This window comes from Odocoileus virginianus, chromosome 26, assembly GCF_023699985.2.
Source record: "Odocoileus virginianus isolate 20LAN1187 ecotype Illinois chromosome 26, Ovbor_1.2, whole genome shotgun sequence".
In the NCBI taxonomy this organism is placed as follows: domain Eukaryota; kingdom Metazoa; phylum Chordata; class Mammalia; order Artiodactyla; family Cervidae; genus Odocoileus; species Odocoileus virginianus.
This window is the reverse complement of record NC_069699.1, coordinates 4167053-4193379: the sequence shown is the minus strand read 5'-3', so window position 1 is coordinate 4193379 and position 26327 is coordinate 4167053. Positions and strand designations below refer to the sequence as shown.

At 41.9% G+C, this 26327-nt stretch overlaps 1 long non-coding RNA gene across 1 annotated transcript; it reads right to left on the bottom strand.

The window, feature by feature from the left end:
- Positions 1–911: 911 nt before the first annotated feature.
- On the bottom strand, positions 912–21695 carry LOC139031289 (uncharacterized). The gene is made up of 4 exons (XR_011483772.1): positions 21481–21695; positions 20620–20788; positions 12164–12255; positions 912–2058 (listed from the first exon to the last, which is right to left on the bottom strand). It is a non-coding gene; the product is annotated as an uncharacterized lncRNA (long non-coding RNA).
- Between the last annotated feature and the right edge of the window lie 4632 nt (positions 21696–26327).

The following is a 26327-nucleotide window of genomic DNA, read 5'->3' as shown; positions in this document are numbered from 1 at the left end:
CTTATACTACTCTCTGCAATTCTCTTTCCACTTCTCTCTGCCATCTACCCAATCTTTCCCAACTTTTAGTTCAGTTAAGGATTGTTTACACCATTTCAGTTTATAAAAGTCATTCACTGCTAAGAAATGTAATATATTGTGGTTGCATTTTAATACAATTTTTGTTTGTCTTAATATTTGCCTCTGCATTTTGAAAAAAAAATTATTTATTTATTTTTGGCTGCACTGGGTCTTTGTTGCTTCATTCAGGCTTTCTCTGCTCTTTACTGCAGTGCACGGGCTTCTCATTGCAGTGGCTTCTCTTGTTGTAGAGCACGGGCTCCAGAGCTTGAGCTCAGTAACTATGGCGCACAGGCTTAGTTGCTCCAAGGCATGTGGAATCTTCCCCAATCAGGGACTGAACCCTTGTCTCCTCCATTGGTAGGCGGATTCTTAACCACTGGACCACTGGGGAAGTCCCTTCTTTGGCTTTTTAAATTTTTTGGTCTTTTAAATTGAGGTCTAACTGACACAGAACATTTTATTAGTTTTGGATATACAACACAGTGGTTCGATGTTTGTATATACTGTGAAATGATAAGTCTAACATCTGTCCTCATACATGTTACAAAATTTTTTTTTCTTGTGATAAGAACCCTTAACATTTTCTCTCTTAGCAACTAACTTTTAAATATGTCATACAGAGACTTCCATGGCGGTCCAACGGTTAAGAATTTGCCTTTTAGTGTAGGGTGTGTGGGTTTGATCCCCGGTCGGGGAACTGAGACCCCACATGTCATGGAGCAACTAAGCTATGGAGCCCTCCCCCTCTGGAGTCTGTGGGCCACAACAAAGAGCCCACATGCTGACGCAAGATCTGACACATCTTTTATGCCACGGAGCACTACAAACCATGGTCACCACGCTGCATATTACAGCTCCATGATTATTTATTTCATAACTCCAAGTGTGAACCTTTTGACCCCCTTCACCAATTGTGTTCACCTCCTGCCCCACCTCTTACATCCACAGTTGCCTGTTTTCACTTTTGATTAGTTTTCTACAGACTTCTATTTTTTCCCCAAATGCTCTCATTGATCTGTTAAAGGTAGCAATATATATACATATATTTTCCAGATGATCAAAAGACTCTGATGCTGGGAAGGACTGAAGGCAGGAGGAGAAGGGGATGACAGAGGATGAGATGGTTAGATGGCAAAACCGACTCAATGGACATGAGTTTGAGTAAACTCTGGGAGTTGGTGATGGGCAGGGAGGCCTGGCGTGCTGCAGTCCATGGGGTCGCAAAGAGTTGGACACAACTTAGTGACTGAACAACAACAACAACAAAACACATTAAACAATTTGGTTCTTTTTCCCCACCCTACTCAGATCTTCCTACCTCTGTCTATTGGGTTGGCCAAAAAGTTCATTCAGATTTTCTGTAAGATTGGAGGAAAAGCCCGAACAAACTTTTTGGCTAACCCAGTATCTTCCTGTTGCATCTGAAATGGTTGATCTCAGGGCCTCCACTCTGCTATCAACATGAGTCTTCCCTTCACAATCTGCTTGTGACTTCCCTTCACTATTTCCTTTGGTTGAAGAAGAAAGGATATGTACTAAAACTCTATTCTTCTTCTTTCTTTTACCGAAGCATATTTTTTGAATAGTTTCCCATCAAAAGGGTGCATTAGAGGTTTGCTTATTTGAGGATTTTATGCTTGAAAATGCATTCTCTCCTTATACTGGATCAGTGGTCAGACTTTGCATAGAATTTTAGATTAATAATGACCCTCAAGGACTTGCCTGGCAGTCCAGTGATTAAGAATCTACCTTCCAATGCAGGGGGCATGGTTTTGATCCCTGGTTGGGGAACTAAGATCCCTCATGCCTTGGAGCAACTAAAGCCACGCACTACAAGTAGAGAGCCTGTGTGCCACGACGAGAGAGGCCTGAGAGCTGCGACTGCTGCGCCTGCTCGCGCTGAAGCCCGTGCTCCACAGCCAGGGAAGCCCAGAGACCACAGCGGGAGAAAGCCTGCATGCAGCAACAGAGAAGCTTCATGTCCCAGTGAAGAACCTGCACGGCCAAAAAAAAAAAAACAGAATAAGAACTCTGAGAAATTTGGAGGCACCTAGGTGGTTGCCATGCTTGCTTTCAATATTTGTGTGTGACGTATTTTCTCACTGTAAAAGTGTTTAGTCTTCATTTATCCCAGCTGTTCTGATTTTTCATGAGGGTGTGACTTTGGCTTAGACACTAATAATTCATTGTATTTGTCACTTATGGAACTAGAGACACATGTCTTTAGCCATAGACTATCTTCTTTGCTACTTTAATAATTTTACTCATTGTCTTCCTCTATTATTTCTTGAATTCATATTAATTAGACATTGAACTGCCTGGACTGATTATCTAATTTTGTTTCATTTCCCCGCCCCCATTTCTGTTGTCAGAAAATTGCTCTACTTTCTTGGTAAGTTCCCTTCTTCCAAGTTCCTCAAATTTATCATCTACCCTTTCCATCAAAAATTTAATTTCAGTTAAATTTTACATAGGGCTTCCCAGGTGGTGCAATGGTGAAGAAATAGCTTGCCAATGCAGGAGACACAAGAGAGGCAGGCTGCTCCTCACTGTACTTTGACTGGTACTTTTTACCAGCTTCTTAGTCTTGTTTCACAAATACAAATATCTTAGCATTCTAAAAATACACAGTATAGGTTTTTCAAACTTCATTCACTGTCTCTGTTTCCCTCAGATCCTCCTTTTCTGATTGTTTTGATATTTTTCATGCCAGAAGTCTGCTCTTGTAATGGGTCATCTTTGGCTTTCTATGTATAATTGAGAGGAAAATACAGAAAGAAGACTAGAATCTGTGTGTTGTGGGAAGGGAACCTTTTCACCAGTGGGCTTCATCTGAAGATGAGGAGGTAATGATGGGGCATTTTTACTGGGGGACTTTACCTGTCTCAAAAGATCTTATATTTGTGCTTAGTTTCTCTATAGAGGAGCCTCCAGCTTGCAGATGGAGTTAGATGAAGGGACAGTAAATTGCCTGGCTGCTGTTATTTTGGGACAGGTAGAAGAAGAGGGAAGAGGTTCTTGTAGTTCAGAATGTGGGTTAACTGCTGTTTTCAGTCCCACCTCTAACTTCATTCCTTTGCTAGCTCCTCTATCCTTCTACTCGTCCTCTTGGGTTAACACATTTTTTTTTTTTTAATTAATTTGCTGGAATTTCAGTGGAGTCTGGCTGGAAAGGGAGAAAACCATAGAGGATTATCCATCTTACTTAGAAGTTTAAGACAACTACTCTTCACAAACAATCTTTATCAATCGAGTCCCCTTAATTTCCATATAAATAGACTGTGTTGACTTTAAAGAATGGTATGTATTACTCTCCTTTCCAACCAGACTCTGAGCTAAGTGATATCTTACCACTGATATGGGTCCTATATGGGACCCTGGGGTTCTGAATTTCTATATTTTAGATCATCCTTTCCTTTTTGTGGGCTTGTTGTAATGGATAGAAAGACACAGGCCCACCTGGAAACAGCTCAAAATGTAGGTCTGGGAAGTGGGCTGATGAAAGACATAAGTTCATATCCTCAAAGGTTCAAAGTCCCATTGAGTGCTAAACAGAGATTCTTTGACATTGGGTCCTTTAATCAAGTTACAAAAATTCTGTTGAAGTGAACATGTGCCTTTATTATTAGGAAGCAGGATAGCATTTGAAGTGCAATTGTAGAAGCAGTGAAATACATCCAAGAATTCATGAAGCAGACATAAGTCTATTATCACTCATAATGGACCTGAATATAAAGAGTTTGATTGAAGTCTTTCGCATTTATGACTTCAGAATCTATTTGTGATAGCTAATGACAGTCCTTGGTTATCATTAAGAATATTCCTAGACCCCCCCAGGGGTAAGAGAGATTCTTAAGAATGCCTTGATGTATAATTAGGTGGGAATGCAATCATATTTCTCTTTGAAAGTTCTGAGGATAGTCCCTTAGCTTGCCAACTGGCCTTATTATAAAGCTATTATGCTTATGGAAACTGGTGGAGCTTTTATGATCTCATATGAGTGTGGAGAAGGCAATGAATGGGAAAATATTCCATTAGATCGCTGTGAAAATTTTGGAATGTTTGACTAGGTGAAAAAAATTTTGTTGAGTGTCTACTATATGCTAGGTATTGTGCTAGAATTTAAATCCATTATCATTATTTAAGTCTTTGGGATAACCCCATAAGGTGGGGGCTATGATTATATACATTCTAAAGAGCAGAGGTCCCCAACTTTTTTGGCACTAGGGACCAGTTTCATGGAAGACAATTTTTCCATGGATCAGGGTGGGGGATGATTTCGAGATGATTCACACACATTACATTTACTGTGCACTTATCTCTATTTTGCTACATCAACTCCACCTCAGATCATTAGGCATTAGATCCTGGAGTTTGGGGACCCCTGCTACAGAGCAGAAGACTGAGATCACAGAGGTAGTAAGTGGTGGAAACTTATTTTGAAACTAGGTATTTTAGTTAGTCTGTGTTGTGGATGATACAGGAACTCTTCCAGTCCTCAAGCATCTGATTTTGCTGTGTGTGTGTGTGAATGTTTATGCTGTATGCTTTTGCTTGAGCTGTTTATCACCTGCAGCTCTTTCTTGGAGATCCACACTCAGAACAATGGAGCCTACTTTTCCTGGAGTGGTCTTTAACCAATACCTGCCAGATACGAGACTATGAAAGGTCAGGTTTCTCGTGGTAACTTGGCACAGCTGTGAAGTGTTGTGGCACAGTCTTCCCTCAGAGATACCTCCAGGGAGCAGGCTTAAGCTCCCATCCTTGAAACTCTGCATTCCTCCCCTCTCTTCCTTACTGGCTTCTTCAGGGCGTACTTCCTTATTAAGTGCCTTGACACGAGTCCTTGCCTCGGGGTCCACATCTAGCAAATTTCAGCTAGGACAATAATCTGTTTGCACTGACTAGTTGTGAGCCTGCGCTTACCCAGCTCGTGCACAGTAGGGCTGGAGAGATATGGGGAGGCCACCGAGGCCAGCTCTCCTCACTCTGACTTGTGATGACCACCCTCTACGAGCACGGAGAAATTCACACTTTTTAACCTGGTCTTTAAGACCCCAGGCGATCCAGGTTTGACTTACTGCTCCAGTTTCCTCTCAGCATCCTCCTCCTCACTTCACAGGCACCTGGCCCTCTTTCTGCTCCTTGAAGGCACCAGGCTCATGACTCCCCCCGGGTCTTTGGACATATTCATTCTCATCATTTAGGTCTCAGTTCAAATGACATGACCTTAGAAAACTCTCACCTACTGCTCTATGTGAAGTAACAGCCAACATCTGAGTTAGTTAAAAAAAAAAAAAAATCACCTTTTCTTTTCAAGATTTTGTTCACCTTATTTTGTTTTCTTTTCTTTCTTTTTAAGGTTTTTTTTTTTTTTTTTTTTTGATGTGGAGCATTTTAAAGTCTTTATTGAATTTGTTACAATATCGCTTCTGCTTTGTGCATGCTCAGCTGCACAGTTGTGTCTGACGCCTTCAAACCCCGTGGACTACAGACTGCTAAGCTCCTCTATCTGTGGGATTTCCCAGGCAAGAATACTGGAGTGGGTTGCCATTTTCTCCTCCAGGGGATCTTCCAGACCCAGGGACTGAACCTGAGTCTCCTGTGGCTCCTGCATTGGCAGGTGAGTTCTTTACCACCAGGCCACCTGGGAAGTTTCCTGTTTTGGTTTTCCTGGCTCCCACCAGAGGTGAGCCTGCATACCCTGCACTGAAGGCGGAGTCTTAACCACGGGACTGCAAGGGAAGTCCTCTGTTTTAATTTTCTTCTCACACTTATGATCTGATGTTAGTGCCTGCTCATCTGTTCATTCACTTCCTCGTTGTCTGTTCTTCTCCATTAAAATGTTGCCTCCTTGAGGTCAGGGACCAGGTTGTGCCGTGCGCATCACCACCTCTCGTGTCTTGTGTTCTGCTCTGGTGGTATGTGTGGGACGCTGAGCAGGCTGCCTGCATCGAGGGCGTAAAGTGAGATCCTTTCCTTCTACGCCTGTCATACGCTCTCCTCTCCGTGACACTGTTTGTTAAGAATACCAGATGACTGGCAGTGGAAACAGAAATCTATGTCTCGGAAGCACACAGCAAGAGACAGACTAGAGACAGGATGTTACATGATAAAGGCAACCTGGATAGCTTTCTAGTGTGCTAATGACAGTAGACTTGTGTTCACAACAAGTCTATACCGGCCTTTCGGGGGCTTGAGTCTAGAATTCCTGACGCAAAACTTTCCTGCCAACCAAGGAACGTCCTCTTCCTCTCCCTTCCTGAAAGGGTAATTTTTTAAAAATAAATTGCATCCCTCTGCAAAAAAAAAAAAACAGAAAATCTGACTCCCATTCCCACATCCTCACCCTAGCCCTTGACTCCCAAGAGGAGCTTCAATAAGATTTTTACATTTCCAAGTAGATATTTTGATTTGAACAGGACAAGCCTCCACTTGGACACATTAATTGCCTAAATATGGACAGTTGATTTGTTCTTTTCATCATAATTTCTGAGAGCAAATGCTTGACCACATAACTATGTATGTAAAGATGACTATTACTGATGGCTATATGCCTGCTTCATTAGTACTTTATTTCGCTTCTATTTTTATTTATACTTTATTTTGTTAGTTTACATTTTATTTTCTCTATTTAATATTTTTTTAATCTTATTTTATTTTTGGTGGCTTAAAATAACAGAACTTTATTCTCTCACTGTAGAGAATTCATCAGAAGGCCAGAGGCCAATGGTCTGAAGTCAAGTGTTCGCAGGGCCACACAGGCTCTAGGGAGATGCCTTCCTGGTCTGTTCCTAGTTGGTGGTGATTGTCAGCAACCCCTAGTGTTCCTTGGTGTGCTGATATATTACTCCAATCTCTGCTTTCATCCTCAACATGGTATTTTTTAGGTGTGTCTCAGTGTTGCTATGTCTTCATACAGTCTTCTTTTTTCTCTGTTTCTTTAAACAACTTGTATGCAAATTTTAAAGGTTACACCCCAGTTACAGTTATTATAAAATATCCCCTGTATTCCCTGCATCGTACAATACATCCGTGTAGCTTATTTTAGACAGAATAGTTGTACATCACACTCTTGCATCCCTACATTGCCCCTCCCCACTTCTCCACTGATAACCACTGGTTTGTTCTCAATCTCTGTGAGCCTGCTTCTTTTTGGTTATATTCACTAGAATGCTGCCTTTTTAGATTCCATGTATAAGTGATATCATATAGTATTTGTCTTTGCCTGACTGACTTAGCCTAGGACGTGCCCTCCAACAAAATGAGAAACAACAACCTCATAAAACAATTCTTGGCTGAACCTACACAGGTCTGTGCGCACGTTTCTAACATTTTGCAACAACATCCAGTTTCTTTCTGCTTGTCAGTGTCATTGTTTCACAGCCAGTGTGTTTATGCCAGGAGGTTTTTTTTCTAGAGAATTTGTTGGGGATTAGCATGAGACCTGAATAGTCAGAGGTCAAACAGGATACAGGACAGTCTAGAGAAGGGGCCAAGTCACAGGGCCTTGCCTGCAAACAGCAGGGAAGGAAAGAGGAAGTGGAGCGTAAACACAGGTACACAGAACCCAGCTGTCAGGCCAACGATGGGGCCACAAGGAAACAAAGCTTGTTGTGAGGCTAAGACTGGGATATGACACTGGTCCACATGAAGATCAGGAACACAACAATAAAGGGGGAAATGTCCTGTTGAGGACTTTGGAAAACGGGTTGCACATCATGCTTTTCATTCATCAATTTTTCCAACCTTGCATTCATTGAGCTATCAGGTGTTTATTGAGCACTCACTTTGTTTCGTCTTGATGCTTAGGTCTTAAACTCTCTGGTGTTAAACTCTCTGTATATAATTCAGTGGCTTTCCCAAAAGGTGCTGGTGGTTGAAGCATTTTGCAATCTCGAAAGTTTCTCTAATAGACAGCCTTCTAACTTTCTTTTGCTGGTTTAGATCCTTAGTTGTGGAGTTGGAGCAGAAGAGAAAAGGGGAGAAGAGGGAACATGCTGTTGGGGCTACAGTACAGTTGGGGATGAATGGACCCGACACTGGCTGGGGGATGGGGAAGGCGGCATGTCTGTGTGGGGTAATTCTACCACGAACTCAGGTGAGTCTTGGACAAGGAAAGTGAACATCCTGTGGTCCCAAGAGCCTCTCCGATAGGTCTAGCAACGTGTACTCTTTGAGGCTAGGATGTCCAAAGACAAGATTGTTTTACGAGCTTTCAGTGGCTTCTGCCTACTGTGTCTTCCTGCTTTCCATGTTCTGGGCATGTAGTGGAATTAAGCCTCCTGGTCCCCTGTGATTGTGGGGACCATATGGCTTATTTCTGTCCAACCAACTGAGATGCAAGTCTCCTGAGTTGCAGCATTTAGCAGTAGGTGTGAGACCTTCCTAGGCACTGTTTTCCCTCCGCCACTGGTATCCAGCGATGACAAAACTGGTGGTTGCTTTGTCAGCCTAGATCCTGGGGTAAAGAGATTTGGGAGCAGCCCCCACACCATTCCCTTCCCACCCCTACCATCTGACCCCTGATATACAGGGAAAGTCAGTGAGAAAAAACTTTGTTGTTAAGTAGGTACATGGAAGAACAGACTGGTTCCAAATAGGAAAAGGAGTGTGTCAAGGCTGTATATTGTCACCCTGCTTATTTAACTTATATGCAGAGTACATCATGAGAAACGCTGGACTGGAGGAAGCACAGGCTGGAATCAAGATTGCTGGGACAGATATCAATAACCTCAGATATGCAGATGACACCACCCTTATGGCAGAAAGTGAAGAGGAACTAAAAAGCCTCTTGATGAAAGTGAAAGAGGAGAGTGAAAAAGTTGGCTTAAAGCTTAACATTCAGACAACTAAGATCATGGCATCTGGTCCCATCACTTCATGGCAAATAGGTGGGGAAACAGTGGAAACAGTGTCAGACTTTATTCTTTTGGGCTCCAAAATGACTGCAGATGGTGATTGCAGCCATGAAATTAAAAGACGCTTACTCCTTGGAAGGAAAGTTATGACCAACCTAGATAGCATATTAAAAAGCTGAGACATTACTTTGCCAATGAAGGTCTGTCTAGTCAAGGCTATGGTTTTTCCAGTGGTCATGTATGGATGTGTGAGAGTTGGACTGTGAAGAAAGCTGAGTGCCAAAAAATTGATGCCTTTGAACTGTGGTGTTTGAGAAGACTCTTGAGAGTCCCTTGGACTACAAGGAGATCCAACCAGTCCATCCTAAAGCAGGTCAGTCCTGGGTGTTCATTGGAAGGACTGATGCTGAAGCTGAAACTCCAATACTTTGGCCACCTCATGTGAAGAGCTGACTCATTGGAAAAGACCCTGATGCTGGGAGGGACTGGGGGCAGGAGGAGAAGGGGGCGACAGAGGATGAGATGGCTGGATGGCATCACTGACTCGATGGACATGAGTTTGAGTAAACTCTGGGAGTTGGTGATGGACAGGGAGGCCTGGCATGCTGCGATTCATGGGGTCGCAAAGAGTCAGACACGACTGAGCAACTGAACTGAACTGAACTGAAGATTTTGGATTGTTTGTTACCAAGCAGCATCTAACCTATGCATTCTTAAGAGGAACTATATCACTTCCATGGAGGTAAAAACTGGCTCTTGGAATGGGTGAAAATATAGTCTATACATACAGTAAATAAATAAATATATAAAGTATCTGTGGTAATTAAATTTCATGGGCAGTTTAAGAAAAAAGTCTGAAAAAGACTCCCTGGGGAGGTGATAATGAAAAATAGATTGAGAAAACTGATCTAACTTATCCTGAGTGATATAGTTATGAAGAACATAGTCTTTTTTAAAAAATGAAGTATAGTTAATTTACAATATTGTGTTAGTTTCAGATGTACGGTAAAGTGTTTCAATTTTACATTTTTTCATTTTTTTCCACTACAGGTTATTACAAGATACTGAATATAGTTTCCTGTGCTATATAGTAAATCCTTGTTGTTTACCTAGTTTATGTATAGTAGTATTTGTTAATTCTGTACCCCTAACTTAACCCCCTCTTTCCTCTTTGGTAGCTATAAATTTGTTTTCTATGTCTGTAAGTCTGTTTCTGCTTTGTATATAGATTCATTTGTATTATTTTTTAGATTCCACATAAAAGTGATATCATATAGTATTTGTCTTTCTCTGACTTACTTCACTAAGTATAATGTTCTCTAGGTTCATCCATGATGCTGCAAATGGCAACATTTCATTCTCTTTTATTCCATTGTGTGTGTGTGTGTGTACATACATACACACACATCACATCTTAGTCAATTGTCTGTTGGACACTTGGGTGGTTCCCATGTCTTGGCTATTGTAAACAGATGGAATGCACAGTCTCTCTCTGTTTCTGTTCCTTTCTGCATCCTTTTCCCCCTTCTATGTCAGCTCTAGAACACTTTGGTTACCAGTGCCAAGATGAGTATATGTTTGAAACTTTTTAGGACAAGCCTATTCTTAAATTTTTTTCTTTGTCCCCATAAGTACTTTTGAATATCCAGGCACATTCTTAATTTTTGGCTTGAAAAAATATGCTTGATTTACCCCAGTGCCTTCATGGTCACTTGACTTATCTTGAATAGAAAGGTTTTTAAAATTTTCTTAATGTTCTTTTGTGGGGGATGAGAAAGGGACAGTCAGGGTCAGCTTGTGTCTGGGGAGTTTCCAGAAGTTCATCTCGCCTTGAAGAACAGTGAAGGAAGAAGCACATTTAATTTCTTGGTTAAGACACTGAGAATGTTTGGGCTTAGGGTAGAAAAGTAAACAGATAAGAGTTTTTCTGTCCTTGCGTGCATGTATGCTCAGTAGTTCAGTCAAGTCCTACTCTTTGTGACTTCAGGGGCTGCAGCCCACCAGGCTCCTCTGTCCACGGGATTCTTCAGGCAAGAATACTGGAGTGGGTTGCCGTGTCTTTCTCTAGGGGATCTTCTCGATTCAGAGACTGAACTACGTTGTGGCAGATTCTTTACTGCTGAGCCACCGGGGAAACACTTTTCTGTCCTTAAGACCTGACTAAAAAAGGCTTCTCAGTTGAGCGGGGAGATGCTGAGTACTGGCTCTTTGAGTAGACAGAGGAGCCAGATACCCAGGGGGGCATTCCTGGACAGACTGTCTCCTCAACCTGAGAACATGGGCTTCTGCAAGATAAAGTAAAGAAACCAATATAAACAAGCGCCTATGACTCAAAGCTATTAAACCAGCAATCCCCAACCTTTTTGGCACCAGGGACTGGTTTCACGGAAGACAGTTTTTCCACGGATGTGGGTGGGGGTGGGGGGATGGTTTCAGCCTGATTCAAGCACATTATATTTCTCATGCACTTTATTTCTGTTACTATCACATCAGCTCCACTTCAGGTCATCAGGCAGATCCTGGAGGTTGGGGACCTCTGTATTAAACAACTCAATGAGAAGTAAGACTACTTCTGGGGAGAAGTTTAGCAGACTAGTCAGCGCCCAGACAGACAGGAGTGACAGGAACCTAGTCAGAGTGTGGGACCAGGACAGCGAGCTTCTGCTCCTCTGACTGATCTCATGAGACTCCAGGTGAGCTCTGCCATATACTCAGTGCTTAGTAAGGCCGTTTTTAATGAATGAACACATGAGTGAATAGCTTCCATCAACCACAACGATTCCCAGGGAAAATAGCTGGGCTGTGAAGACATCCTTCCCTGGAAGCAAGGGTGGAGCATCCTTGGGGAACTGCCCCATGTGCCCCCTTCTTTCTTCCTCTCTTTGTCCAGTATTCCCAGTAAATAGGCAACTTTTCTCTTTTAACCTCCCCATCGTTGGGTGCTTAATTTGAACAGTCCTCCTGGGTATCAACTTATTTAGCTAAATTTGGGAGGTCTTCTAACAGTTCCAGGGAGACCTGGGTTTGATCTCTGGGGTGGGAAGAAGAAGGGCAAGGCTACACACTCCAGTGTTCTGGCCTGGAGAATTCCATGGACTATGCAGTCTATGGGGTCACAAAGAGTCGGACACGACTGAGTGCCTTTCACCTCACTAACAGTTCCTCTGTTCTTTATCCTGTTATTCTACACATCCTTACTACTCTAAGTGTGGTTTTTGGACCATCAGAATCAGCCTTACCTGAGAGCCAGTTTGAAATGCAGAATCTCAGGCCCGATCCAAGACCCACTGAATCAGAATCTGTGTTTTATGAAGATCCCCAGGGGATTCATCTGCCAATCAAAGTTTAAGAGGCTTTGCTGAAAATGATTATAAAGGCCATGTATTATGTTGTATAATTAATAAAGCCATAGAAGAAAGGAAAGACTGTGTAAATAAGTAATTATTCACATCTATGAGCTAGAAAAAGAAAGCACTGTGTGAAGGGATGCCCCCAGAGATTCCTACAACCTTCATCTAGTGAATCAGTCATGGGCCCCTCAACCTTGGAGGCGAGGTGTCCCCACTGGATATGTCGTTCATGATACTGGCTGCTTTAGAAACGGAGCTGGTCCATGTCTTTGTGTGATCGTTTAGTAAGAAGAGGATTTGCCCTTTTCTTCATTTTAAATCCACTGCTCCACAACAATTGGTTTTGAAAAGGTTAATGACAAATCAGAACCTTTCTTAAGAGTCAGACTCCTTAATATAAGGATACATATTTTATTTGGAATCCATTTTATGATCAGAACATTTTCTTAATGGAATAGTTTATTGCCCACCTGAGTGCAAGAACTCTTCAGGTACCAGGTGTCATCTTGTAGGAATTTATAAATGTTCATCACAGACCTGTGAATGTGATACTTTACAGCATGGCGGCTCTCAAACTTGGACGTGTATCACTATCTCCTGCAGAGCTCTTTAAAATACAGGCTCCCTGCTCCACCCCCCCAATTTCTGCCTCAGAAAGTCCAGTGCGGTCCAACACTTTGCATGCCTAGCAGTTCCCAGGTGATGCTGGTGTTGTTGGTCCCAGCCACTCTTCAAACCAATGTGATAGAGAAACTTCAAAAATACTGGGACTCGCTCATTAAAGTGGTTGATCTCTGTCTGGCTCAAGAGAAAGCTTCAAGCCTTTGGCTTGATTTCACATACATCATTACATTACTGCTTGCTATTGCAACTTCAGTCCAGGAATTCATATCTCTCTGAGGGGAAAGTCTGAGAGAGGACGTAAGTTATTCCTTGAAATCTCTCCTCCCTTTGTCTATAGTAGTCAAAGCCCTGCTATTTAGCCGGGCATCTGGCTTCCCAGAAAAGTGACTACATTTCCTTGCCTTCCTACACCTAGACATGACCCTGTGACTAAGCTGTAGTCAGTTATACATGGGCAGGAGTGATGTGTGTAATCTGGGTCATGCCTTAAAGGGAAAGGACATTTTTTAAAATGCAAGTTAACCTTATTTTGCTTTTAATTCTGTGGCTGTGCCCCACATACATGGGTGGGGTCTTAGCCACTGGATCACCATGGAAGTCCCAAAAGGACATTTCTCCTTCTCCTTTCTCCATCTTGCTGCCCTGAATGTGGGTGTGATAGGTGCCATTTTGGACCAAGAGGAAAATCCAACCAGATATGCTAGAGGAGAAAGAAAACTGGGCGCCTGACAGAATGGAGCTACCACACCACCCCGGACTGCTAATGTCTGAACTGTTAGGCTGGAAGTAATCATCTTTTTATCAAAGCCAGTGTTATTTTGAGTCTATGACACACAAGCCCAACTAATATTCTCACTAGTGTCAGAGAATAGTGGACAATTCTATTTACTGGAAAGATTCTGTTTACTTTTGAAGATATTCCAGGATGTGGAACCATGAAAGAGTTTGGAAGAATAGCACAGAGACCTTACTGTTTGTTTCACTGGCTTTTTCATCTTTATGTGTTCAGAAGGAAAAAATGCCTGCCCACTTTAAAAAATAATTATGAAAAAGAGAAAGATGAAGCTTGTAGAGAAAAAAGTCTTAAGAGGCTTAATGTTAATCCAGATCAAATATCACAGAAACAAGATATGACACAACACATCTATTATCTTCATTCTTTCCAGGCCAAGAGCAGTGGTTAAAGAGTAAAGCTATAGGACAGTCAAAGGAGGGAAATATCATAGTATCAGTATACTGTGACTTGAGGGGAAAATTGAAATAGTCTTTCATGATACCTTCATGGATGAAATAAAAAAATTAGCATTGGAGTTCACTGTGGCTAGACAGAATTGTGTCTGTTTGATCAACTATACTTTTAATATTGATTCATGGTGACATTTTAACTAAAGGTATGATTCAAGCCATGTTTGACTGTAAAGCACAGAAAACCTAACTAATAGTGGTTTAAGGGATGTCCCAGGTGGTCCAGAGGCTAAGACTCCAGGCTTCCAATGTAGGGGGCCCAAGTTGGATCCCTGGTCAGGGAACTAGATCCCACATTCTGCAACTAAGAGTTCATATGCTGCAAATAAGAGTTCACATGCTGCAACTAAAGATCCCACATGCCTCAATGAAGACTGAGGATCCTATGTGCTTCAGTGATCTAATGCAGCCAAATAAATAAATATTTTAAAAATTACTGGCTTAAGCAATAAAGACAGTTATTTGTCATAACAAGAACTCTAGCTATAGCCACAATAGTCCAAAGTTTCTCCATCTTAATATTGCCTCTGCCTTTATGCCTGTCACCTCATGGTTGCAAGACAACTGCTATGGCTCCAGGCGTCCAAATCACATTCAAAGGTAGAAATAATGGAATAATCAGTGTAAGAGAGGACACCTTAGACTGACTTTGCTTTTTTTAAAAAATGGGAGCAGAATATTTCCCTATGCTCCTTCCTCCTTGTTGATGTCTCTTTATGCCTCACTAGCCACAACTAGCTGTAGGAAAGTTGGCATAGTGGGTTTTTGGCTTTTCTCAGCCTCTATAATTAAAAGAGAGCAAGGAATAATAAAGTTTGGAGAAATGGCTATTGGATGAGTTGACCAATTATGTCTGCCACACTGAGAAAGAGGACTGTAGGTGTATTTGTAGGGTTTTCTGGGGGCTAACATGGACAGACCACTTGTTAGCAAGTTGAAAAAAGGCATGATAGTCATAATTACAGTATTTTCAAATGATACCTGGTAAGGTCAGTTAATATCTTGGATGACAGAATTTGGTTTAAAAATTGTACTTTTCTCCAAAGTTAAGAATTTTATGTGCCGATGAAACACAATTACTTCAGCACAGAGGCACACCTAACTCAACATCAGTTAATGTGGAAAAAGCCACTGGGGTTTACGCTGATCACGGATTTCAATGTGAGTCACTGAGGAAGAGCATCTCAGTTTACAGGAATAAAAACAAACAAATTTTAACTTAGCTCCAGAAAAATTCTCTCTTTTCTTGTGACTTTATTTCAGCTTCTATTATTCACTTTTTCATTCAGGACAGTTTCCTCGAATGTGCAGGATATAGTGCCAAGCGCTAGACATACAACAATGCAAAAAACAGGAAACAAGCAACTATTCAGAGTGGGTTAATTAGAAAGCATGACAAATCCTACAAAAGGAGAGTCAAGGAGACTATGAAACTGGACAAGTGGAGGTTCTGACCTGGCCTTGAGGATGCAGGATAGTTGCTGTGAGAAAGTGGTAATTCTGCTGACACTAGGAGGATGAGAGAAATTGGCCCAGCAGATTCACCAGGAGAAAGCGGGTAGCTGCAGAGAAAATGAGGCCCTTCTGAAGGTGCTGGGGGGAGGAGCAGGGTGAGACAGGGGAGGGGGTCTAGGAATAAAACCATACCTCAAACTGGACTTAAACCCATAATAATTCAACTGAAACTGTACAACTTATCTTAGGACTTAAAGAAGCTCAGGTTCTGAGTGTGCTGGTGCAGAAGAAATTCAGTGAGAGGAAAAGTGATGGGTGAGAAGTAAATTTATTAAACCGAGGCAAAGTGGAGAAGAAGAAAAGACCACCCTCCTCCTCTTCCTTTGTAAAGATGTTACCAAAAATGGAGTGGAAGAGAATGGTCATGTTGCAGTCTCTGGAGGGTTCCTGGGACAGGCCACCAAGTGAGGGTCCTGGACTTCAGGCAGGAAAAACTCAAGGGTGAATGGTAGTAGAGAGAAAGCAGAGATGCACATCCCATAGGCAGAATGTGGTCCATCTCACGTGAGAGGTGGCCTCAGGGCATGGGGTCCTCTTGGAAACTGACAGCAGCCCTAGGCATGGGGATGGTTAGTTTTCACAGGCTGGCTAATTCCATAAGCTAACAAGTGGGAGGGGTATTCTATCTTGGAGAAGCAGTGGGAATTTCCAGGAACTGGGTCACCACCCACGTTTGTGCCTTTTCTGGGTGGCCTTGGAACTGTCATGGTGCCTGTGGGTGTGTCATTTAGCATGATAATATAATGAGTATGTAATGAGGCTCAAGGTCTACCAGTAGACAAATCTACCATCTTGGGCCTGCTAGGTTCTAACCAGTGTATATCATATCCTGCATGGCTTTGTCCTACTTTTAAAAGTTGTACCCCGCCCTCTTCCCTTCAGTTTCAAAGTGGAGGTTCTGACTTGACCTTGGGGATGCAGGATGGTTAGTTTGAGGTGAGGAAGCGGTAATTCTGCTGATACTGAAAGGATGAAGGAAATTGACTCAGCAGATTCACTGGGAGAAAGCAGGCGCTTGCAGAGAAAATGAGCCCTTCTGAAGGTGTTGACATGAGGAGGAGCTGGGCGAGCTGGAGGAAACGCAAGTCCTGTGTGGTTTTCAGACTACACCCAGGGGGCGGGAGGCATCTAGAGGTGAGGCTGCAGAGGTGGGCTGTGTGGGCCACGATAGGATGTCAGTCTTTATCCTAAACGCATTAGAAGGCATTGCTTTGCCTTGCAGAGACCTACCCTGGCTAGTGCATACAGAATGAACTGGAGGGGCCAAAAAATGGGTTCAGAGAAACTGGATAATAACATATTGCCATTTTGGACAGAGAGATGCTAGCAGCTGGGACTTTAGGAGCAGAAGAAGCAGAAGTATTTTGGATTTGAAGATGCAATAGATAGGAGGTGAGGACAAAGAGGTTTCAAAACTGACTCCTCATGTTCTGATTTTTGAAATGGAGTAGATGGACCTACACTCACTGAGAAAGTTTTACTAAAAGTGGGGTCCAGCTCCTCACTGCTTTAAGCCAGTAAAGAGGCAAGACTGGTGGGAAGGAAAGTTTGATAAGGAAAGTTGAGGTCAGCAACTGGGGAGGAGGGTAGAATATGTCCTGTCCAAAGGCTGATTCCCCACCTCTGACAATCAGTGGGCAAGAGCTTTTATAGGAGGAGTCATCTGTCTTCAAAAAATTTTTTAACTGAAATACACTTAATTTACAGTGCACTAATGCCTGCCATACAGCAAAGTGACTCAGTTATACCCTTGGTGCTAGTGGTTAAGAACCCGCCTGACAATGTAGGAGACATAAGAGACGTGGGTTTGATCCCTGGGTTGGGAAGATCCCTTGGAGGAAGGCATGGCAACCCACTCCAGTATTCAGAGAATCCCATGGATGGAGGAGCCTGGTGGGCTACAGTCCCTGGGGTCACAAAGAGGTGGACATGATTGAAGTGACTTAGCACATACACATATACACATATATATTCTTTTTTATATTCTTTTCCATTGTGGTTTATTGTAGAATATGGAATATAGTTCCTTGAGCTTTAGGGTAGGACCTGTTTATCCATTCTATATATAATAGTTTGTCCCTGCTAATCCCAAACTCCCAATTCTTCCCTCCTCTACCCGCCAACCTTGGCAACCACAATCTGTTCTCTGTATCTGTTAGTCTGTTTTTGTTTCATAGATATGTTGATTTGTGTCATATTTTAGATTCCACATCTAAGTGATATCACAAGGTATTTGTTTCTCTTTCCGACCTACTTCATTTAGTACGATCATCTCTAGGTCCATCCACATTACTGCAAATGGCATTCTTTCTTTTTCTTTTATGCCTAAATAGTAGTCTATGGTATACATGTACCACATCTTTGTCATCCATTAATCTGTTGATGGATATTTAGGTTTTTCCATGTCTTGGCTATTATGAATAGTGCTGCTATGAATATTGGGGGGCATGTATCCTTTTGAATGACAGCTTTGACAGTATTTTGAAATTGGTCATGTAGTGGTCTGATCAGCATCATCTTGATTATTTTAAATACAGTTAATATTTAGTTTCAGGGTTGTTCTCATTTCTTTGAAGCCAGTTCTCAGAATTGAGGCAGCTTATGTCATGGCTACCATCTGGTCACTATGTAGTTAGTTAGCTTTTTCTACCTGGTGGGGGTTGGTTTCAGTATCTATAAGACAGCTCAAAGGATATGGCTCAGAATATTACCTATGGCCCTTGAGGAGGAACTAAAAGTCCCTGACTTTATTAAATGACTATACTAATATTTTGTCCTGTTTGACTGCTTTCCTTTGCTTCTGCATTTTTTCCCCACTTCTCTGATTAAACTTGAGTGAGGGAGTGAAAGTTGCTCAGTTGTGTCTGACTCTTTGTGACCCCATGGACTATACAGTCCATGGAATTCTCCAGGCCAGAATACTGGAGTGGGTAGCCTTTCCCTTCTCCAAGAGATCTTCCCAACCCAGGGATCAAACCCAGGTCTCCTGCATTGCTGGCGGATTCTTTACCAGCTGAACCACAAGGGAAGCCCCTGATTAAACTTATCCTTTGGCTAAAGTTTTTCCACAGACAAAAGGCAGGCCAAAGACATGGGAGGCAAAGACCGTAAGGTCCTGCTCCATTTCAATTCTCCCTTTTCTTTAAATCTCAATTTTGAGGAGGGATGGGTACTGAACAAGAAATGGAATCAAGCTTTTGATACATAAGTTAATCCTAAACTTGGCAGAGGAACTCAATTTTAGTTCCACTTTTGTTCCAATATTCCCCAAGTCTTTGAGGGTGTTGACTGCTCTGGTTACTTTCTGCTGAAATGGGATGCAGTCCTACCTAATTTGGGGAATGGACACAGAATTGGAAATAATTTCAAGTTCCAAGTTTAGCATCAATATTTTGTATTGTGAAAACACGACCTCTCTTTGATTACCTTGTCATAGCACTTAGACAAATGCTTGAAAATTAGTAGACATATTACAATGAGTATAACAACCAAAATGCATCTTTGTATTATTCTCTGAATGTATTTTTCCCTAATGGTTAAATGTACAGAGGTACAATGTATGTATGTGAGTGTTGCTTACTATTATTTTTTAATTTTTGATTTACAGTGTTACAATGTGTGTTTAATAGGCCACCAGGAGGCTGTTTGGTTAGTCTGAAGTTCAACTTAAGACATGTATAGACCAGAATGACTTTTCCATACCTCAATATGTGAAATTTCCCTTCATCATTTTCCCCTTTTATTAATAATGGCAAATCTTTCCACAGAAAAGTGATAAACAACATATTTTTTCATCATTGCCAGAGTGACTCAGTTTCCTGCTCTGGGGCCATTCATATCCCTTGGTGTTAGGCCAATTTTTTATTTAAATATTGGCCTAGTTATCCATGTTGGGAGAAAACTAATCAGATTTAACAAACAAATACAGAGAGATATGTTAACAGGGAAACATTTCATAGGCATACATTTTATCACTTATGCACAGTTGTGACACAAACAATGTATGTGTGCTTTTAGCGGTGAACTTAAAGCCAGCAATGATACACATCATAAGTAATTTTACTTCATGATAACTTTACTAGACAATTTCTGCATCCTGAACATTGGAGTCAAAAATATATTCGGAAGCAAAACAATAGCTTTCTATTAAAATTCTTTAACTTTCTTACCCAGTTCAGCAGTATGGTCTGAAACTTATCAAATGTGTTCCAAATAGTTTAACATACCAAAAATCCTAGGTACTTTAATATTGCTTCTTATTAATAGCTACCTTGGGGCCCTCTGGAATACTCAAAATTAGCTAGAGAAAGAAACTTACAATCATTTATCAAAAGCAGCTCAATATTCCAGGAAAAATTTTTTCCCATAATAGGAAGAAAGAAAACCAAATTCCAGTCTTAAACCAGATTACCATTAATAACAAAGTTCATTTACCTAATTAAATCTGATCTTAATTACTCCTGACAACATACAAATTTCTTTTCTCAAAGTTCTCTTTTTTTTACAAACCTTATATCACTTTTTGTATCCATATGGTTTTTCCATTATTTTTCCCTATCCAGAAGCAAATTGGCTCTATGACAAAATTATCATTTTTCTGCAACAAAAACATCTCCATTCTTTATACCTTCTCTCACTTGCAAGACATATCCTAGTTGCTTTACACACTGCAATGCTTCCCTTGTCATTTCTAGTAGCTTTAATTATATATTATAATTTTTAGTCCTTAAAAGTCTTAACAAAACCAAGAATCAAGTAATTGAACAATTATACCAGCATTTACTGATTGGCAAACTTAAGAACATACTGCATAACCTCTAAAAACATACTTTTTTTCCCCACATAGCATACGTTCTCTTTAATGTAGTACATGATATGTGTTTAGTAAACCTAAACATCTTTAGTGATTTTTTTTTATCTCCTAAGGGTTTCCTAGGCAGAACTAGCAGTAAAGAACCCACCTGCAATGCTGGAGAGATCAGAGACATGGGTTCGATCCCTGGATGGGGACGATCTCCTGGAGGACGATCTCCTGGAGGAGGGCATGGCAACCCATTCCAGTATTCTTGCCTGGAGAGTCCCATGGACAGAGGAGCCTGGTGGGCTACACTCCGTATGGATCTGAAATGACTGAACAGACTTAATATGTAAGAAGGCAAAAGTAGGCAAACTTACATTTGTTCAGCAAAGTTCCAGTATTTTGTCTTAAAAATTATTTAGATATTCAATTAGTTTTCATAGTTTAACTTAATTTAGCAAAACTGTAAGGTTTTAAGTTACCAAAAATCTGGAAAAAACTTTTTTAGGTAGACATTCCTGAAACATAATTATTTTCAAAGAGTTTATCCAAAAGCTTCTGATTTCATTTTGGACAATGTTACATATAGACATATAATATTCAGACAGAAATCTCAAACCAGATATTTCAATAGAGAAGTTATCAGTTTATAAATAATAGTTGGAATAAACTGAATTTACTCACTTGAGTTTAAAAGGCTTCTCCCCCCACCTTTTTTCCCCTTTTCTTGAAGTTCTACCAGTTAACCTAAGGCTGAATTCTTACGAGGAGTGGACTGTGTTTGTATTAACATTTCAAGGACATGATTTAAGAGTTAACTTCAAACTTTCTCCTAGGCATATTTTTGTTCTCTTTGCGGTCAAAATTCTGAAAACAGCATTTTATCTAGCCAGTGTTCTCTAAGTGTACTTCCCAAAACAAACGGGCCTCCACATCAGAAACACGTCAGAACCAACTGGCAAAACACCCAAATAGCACTTTGAGCTCAAAAGAGAAGTTGCCAGGTGCGCACTGGTGAACTTACAGGGTCTGGGAGCTCGTCAGCTTGTCCAGAGATGTCTTCTCATTCCACCAAGGAAAAGCTCATATGGGCAGCCAGTGCCCAGCAGTGGAGAAACAGGGAGGATCCCCGAAACCAGTGGTCTAGGCAGCTGCTAGGAATACCCTCCCCAAACCTCCTCCTGAGGCCAGCCAGGATCCTCACAGCCTTCCCAGCATATCGTCATGTCAGCAGCACCAATGGAGAAAACCCCGGGAGCCAGATATCGCGAGAGCGCGGCCTCACGTTGGCGCCAAAATCTGATAGCGAAAGTGGGTCCCCCTGCTTGCTGCTGAAAAGCCAATAAAGAGGTCAGGCTAGGGGAAAGAAAAGTTTGCTTTATTTTGGAGGCTGGCAGCCAAGGGCAGCGGCCTCATATCCAAAGGCCGACTCCTCCCCAACCCCAATCAGTGGGCAAGAACTTTTATAGGCAGAGGGAGCGGGCTCCATGTATAAACAGCGCAGTCAGCTCTGAGGGTCGCCTTGAAACTGGTCATCAGTCGTCTAACCAGTGTCATCTCGATTGTTTCTATACAGTTGGTATTCTGTTCCAGGGTCGGATTGTTCCCATTTCCTTGAGGCCAGTTCCTGGGACTGTGACAGCTTACATCATGGCTACCGTCTGGTCATCATGCAGTTATTAATATCTTCTTCCACCTGCTGGGGTTTCAGTATTTACAAGACAGCTCACAGGATATGGCTCAGAATATTAGCCCTTGAGAAGGAACTAAAGGTCCTTGACTTTGCTTAATAACTAAACTATTATTTTTATTTTTTAGTCCTATTTGACTGCTTTGTTTCTTCATTTTCTCACTACTCTGATTAAATTTATTCTTTGACTAAAGGTTTCCCACAGACAAAAGGTAGGCCGAGGACATGGCGGGGAAGGACTGTAGGATCCTGCTCCACTTCAGCAAGATATTGAATAGTGTTCCCTGTTCTATACAGTAGGACCTTGTTGTTTATCCATTCTGTATAAAATAGCTTATATCTGCTAATCCTGTTCTCCACTCTATCCCCCTTCCTCCTTGACAACCACAAATCTGTTTTATTTTATTTTAGAAAATTTTTTGCTTGTCATCTTTAATTGCTGAAAATTTTCCAAAATTCTTTTGATATATACATTTTTAATATTCTTTTCCATTATGGTTTATCCCAGGATATTGAATAGAGTTCCCTGTGCCATACAGTAGGACCTTGTTTATCCATTTTATATAGACCTGTTTGCAGCTGCTAACATCAAACTTCCAACTGGGCCTGGAGCTTTAAAAAAAAAAAAAAAAGAATTAGACATGGAGAGGAATCAGGGCATGAAAAGGGATAGTCCAGGTAGAAGGCATGTGGGAGGAATCAAAGCAGACTCAGGACGAAGTCAGGAGCCAACAACTTCCAGGTCTGAGATGGGGAGGTGTGTGCTAAGTCACTTCAGTCGTGTCTGCCTCTTTGTGACCCCAGGGACTATAGCCCGCCTAGGCTCCTCTGTCCATGGGATTCTCCAGGCAAGAATACTGGAGTGGGTGGCCATGCCCTTCGGCAAATGACTCAGAGGAGGAGAGTTTAGGAAGGGAGAGGAAAGTAAGATTTTGGCATCTCAGAAGCCAGAAGAGGTTAACGTTGCCTGGAGGACACGTTGCCTTAGGCTAGCCTTGATATGGACCCATTTGTTGGACCTGCATGATATTTGGTGAAGGTATAAGTACCAAAGCCCGCCTTACCTACTCTGCATCTGAAACTGAACTGCCTTTGCCCGCACTTATTCATGTTGAATATTCCCTCTTCTCAATATTTAAATAGTGTAAGTTAACCCTTTGATTCATCTCACTTTGTAAACCACTCAGCCTAAATTACTTTTTGGTGATTATTTTTCCCCTGTTGTGTGTCACAGTGGCCCTGAATAGAAGACAAGTTTCCAACCCTCAGCTCTGGAGGTTTGCATTTCAAAAGACCCTTCAGCGGCCAGCCAGACACCCGGTGGGTGTGCAGTCTCTCTTTTCACTTCCTCTCGAAGAAGAGCAGCCAGGCAGCTCACAGAAGAAGACGAGGTGTTGACCTTGAGTTGGCCCCCGATCCACTGTGCATTTCAAAGCAGACTAGGAGACACTTTGAACAAGCAAGCCCTCGCCGCTTGTCTGTGTCCTTCCCAGCACCTCAGGTGGAACTGGAGATGAGCTCCATGAATTGTTAATGCTGATCCAAAATGGGGCTTCAATAATTCCTGCCCCATTCTCTTCTCTGGGTGCATATCACACCCCAAAGTAGGACAAAAGGCAGTCCTCAAAAGGAACCCCACAAATGGTCACTGACAAATTAGGAGAGATGAGAAATTGAGGGGCAAAATTCAAGTTTTGAATTTTAAAAAATAACCACATCGTTATTTTTTTAAGCTCACTACTTTCTCATTATGAGTAAGAGTATGTAAATCTTGCCTAATGCATTTTACCCTTTCTGGCAGTTGGGGATGATTTCTTATGGAGCATTTGGTGTGGAATCATTAATATTTTTAGTTGCTATGGCCAAATAACAGCTTTGCTTGGGCGGTGTAAGATTTTGTGTCCTAAAACATTTTTTTTTTTTTTTTTTTCAGTTGACAGTGTCTTCGAAGCTGCAGAAGTAACTATCTCTCTCTCTCTTTTTTTTTTTTTACTTTAATTTTTTACTGATGTATAGTTGTGTTGCAGGAAAGGGGACCCCTTCCAGGGCCTGAAAGTGGGCTCTTGTCTAACACTCAGAAATGAATTGTCCAAGGAGACACATGTGCTGACAAAGCAAGAGATTTTGCTTTGGGAAAAGCAAAATGAGATTTTGCTGGGGAAAGGGCACCCAGGCGGAGAGCAGGAGGGTAAGGGAACCCAGGAGAACTGCTCTGCCATATGGCTCACAGTCTTGGGTTTTATGGTGATGAGATTAGTTTCTGGGTTGTCCCATCATTTGATTCAGAATCCTTCCTGGTGGCGCATGCATTACTCAGCTAAGATGGACACCAGCGAGAAAGACTCTGGGAGGTGGTTGGACACGTGGTGTCACCTTTTGACCTTTCCTGAACTCTTCCAGTTGGTGGTGGCTTATTAGTTCGTGTTTCTTACCAGGACCTCCTGTTGTAAAACCAACTCATGCACATGGCAACTATGGTGCCCATCCAGGGTGAGCGGGTTTCAGTCAGTGTCCTTCCCCTAACAATTGGGCTTCCCTGGTGGCTCAGATGGTAAAGAATCCACCTGCAATGTGAGAGACCTGGGTTCGATCCCTAGGTTGGGAAGATCCCCTGGAGGAGGGCATGGCAGCTTCTTGCCAGGAGAATCCTCAGGGACAAAGGAGTCTGGCGTGCTAGAGTTCACGGGGTCACAGAGAGTCAGACACGACTGAGCGACTAAGCGCACATAGTTGGTCTACAATGTCGTGTTAGTTTCTGGGGTACAGCAAATTGATTCAGTTACGCACGTGCACATGCACGTGCACGCACACACACACACACACACACACACACACACACATATATTACTTTTCCAGATTCTTTTCCATTATCGGTTATTACATGATATTGAATATAGTTCCCTTTGCTGTAAATAGTTGGTCCTTGTTGCTTATCTACTATATATGTGCATGTTCAGTCCCTTCAGACTCTTTGCGACCCCATGGACTATAGCCCACCAGGCTCCTCTGTCCATAGGATTCTCCAGGCAAGAATACTGGAGTGGGTTGCCATGCCCTTCTCTAGGAGGTCTTCTGACCTAGGGATTGAACCTCTGTCTCCTGCATGGCAGGTGAATTCTTTAGTAGTTGAGCTAGCAGGGAAGCCCATTATATATGTAACAGTCTGTGTCCACTAATACCAAACTCTTAATTTATCCCTCCCTCCTCTTTTGCCTTTGGTAACCCTAAGTTTGTTTTCTATGTCTGTGAGTCTGTTTTTGTTTTATAACAAAGTTCATTTGTATCCTTTTTTAAGATTCCACATATGAGTGATATCATATGGTATTTGTCTTCCTCTGTCTGACCTATTTAGTATGATCATCTCTAGGGTCATCCACGTTGCTGCAAGTGGCAACCTTTCATTCTAAAACACTTTAAATGTACACACACACACAAATGCAGAACTATGCCTTACTAACCTTTTTATTTTCAATTTTAGGTTCTTGCTTTGTGTCTGTCACTGACTTTCCATAAATTCTGCCCACCTCCCCTCTTCCTGCCAGGCCCACCCCCTAGCTTCTTGGACGTGTTGTTTCACCCCTCTGCTACCCACTGTCCTAGCCCCTTCCTTGCTAAATGAATTCTCTTCGGGCACAGTGATACCTGGCAGAGAAAGAAGAAATAATCGACTGCAGCTGAGAAATATTCCCTAGTGATACTTGCAAGCCTGAAATTTCAGCCTCGTGTCAGGGAGAGAAATGAACGGATTGCTTGTAGGACGTTTCCCTTTCTAATCTGAAGAAAATGTAAACAGAGAGTACACAGTAAAGGATTAGGAAAAAAAGATTATAAGATTTTCTTAATGTTATCAGCACAGGAATCCAGAGTCATGGGGTTAAAGGACCTTTAGGGGTCATTTAGTTCAATGGAACCTGAATTATTGAAGACAGGTGGTTGTCTATATCTGCTTTTAAATGGCCTCCAGGGAAAAATTCCACAGCTTCCCTTGGTAACCAGTTCCAGTCCATAATAACAGTGATGGAAATGAGGATGGTTAACTCTGAGGTGTCTCACGGCATTGCTGTCAATTAATGAAGAACCGATGGGCAGAACCGCATTGTTTGCATCTGAGTTTTTCTAAGTTTATTCTTCTCTAACCCTCTGATGTCAGCCTTTGGTTTACAACCTTGACAGTCCAAAGG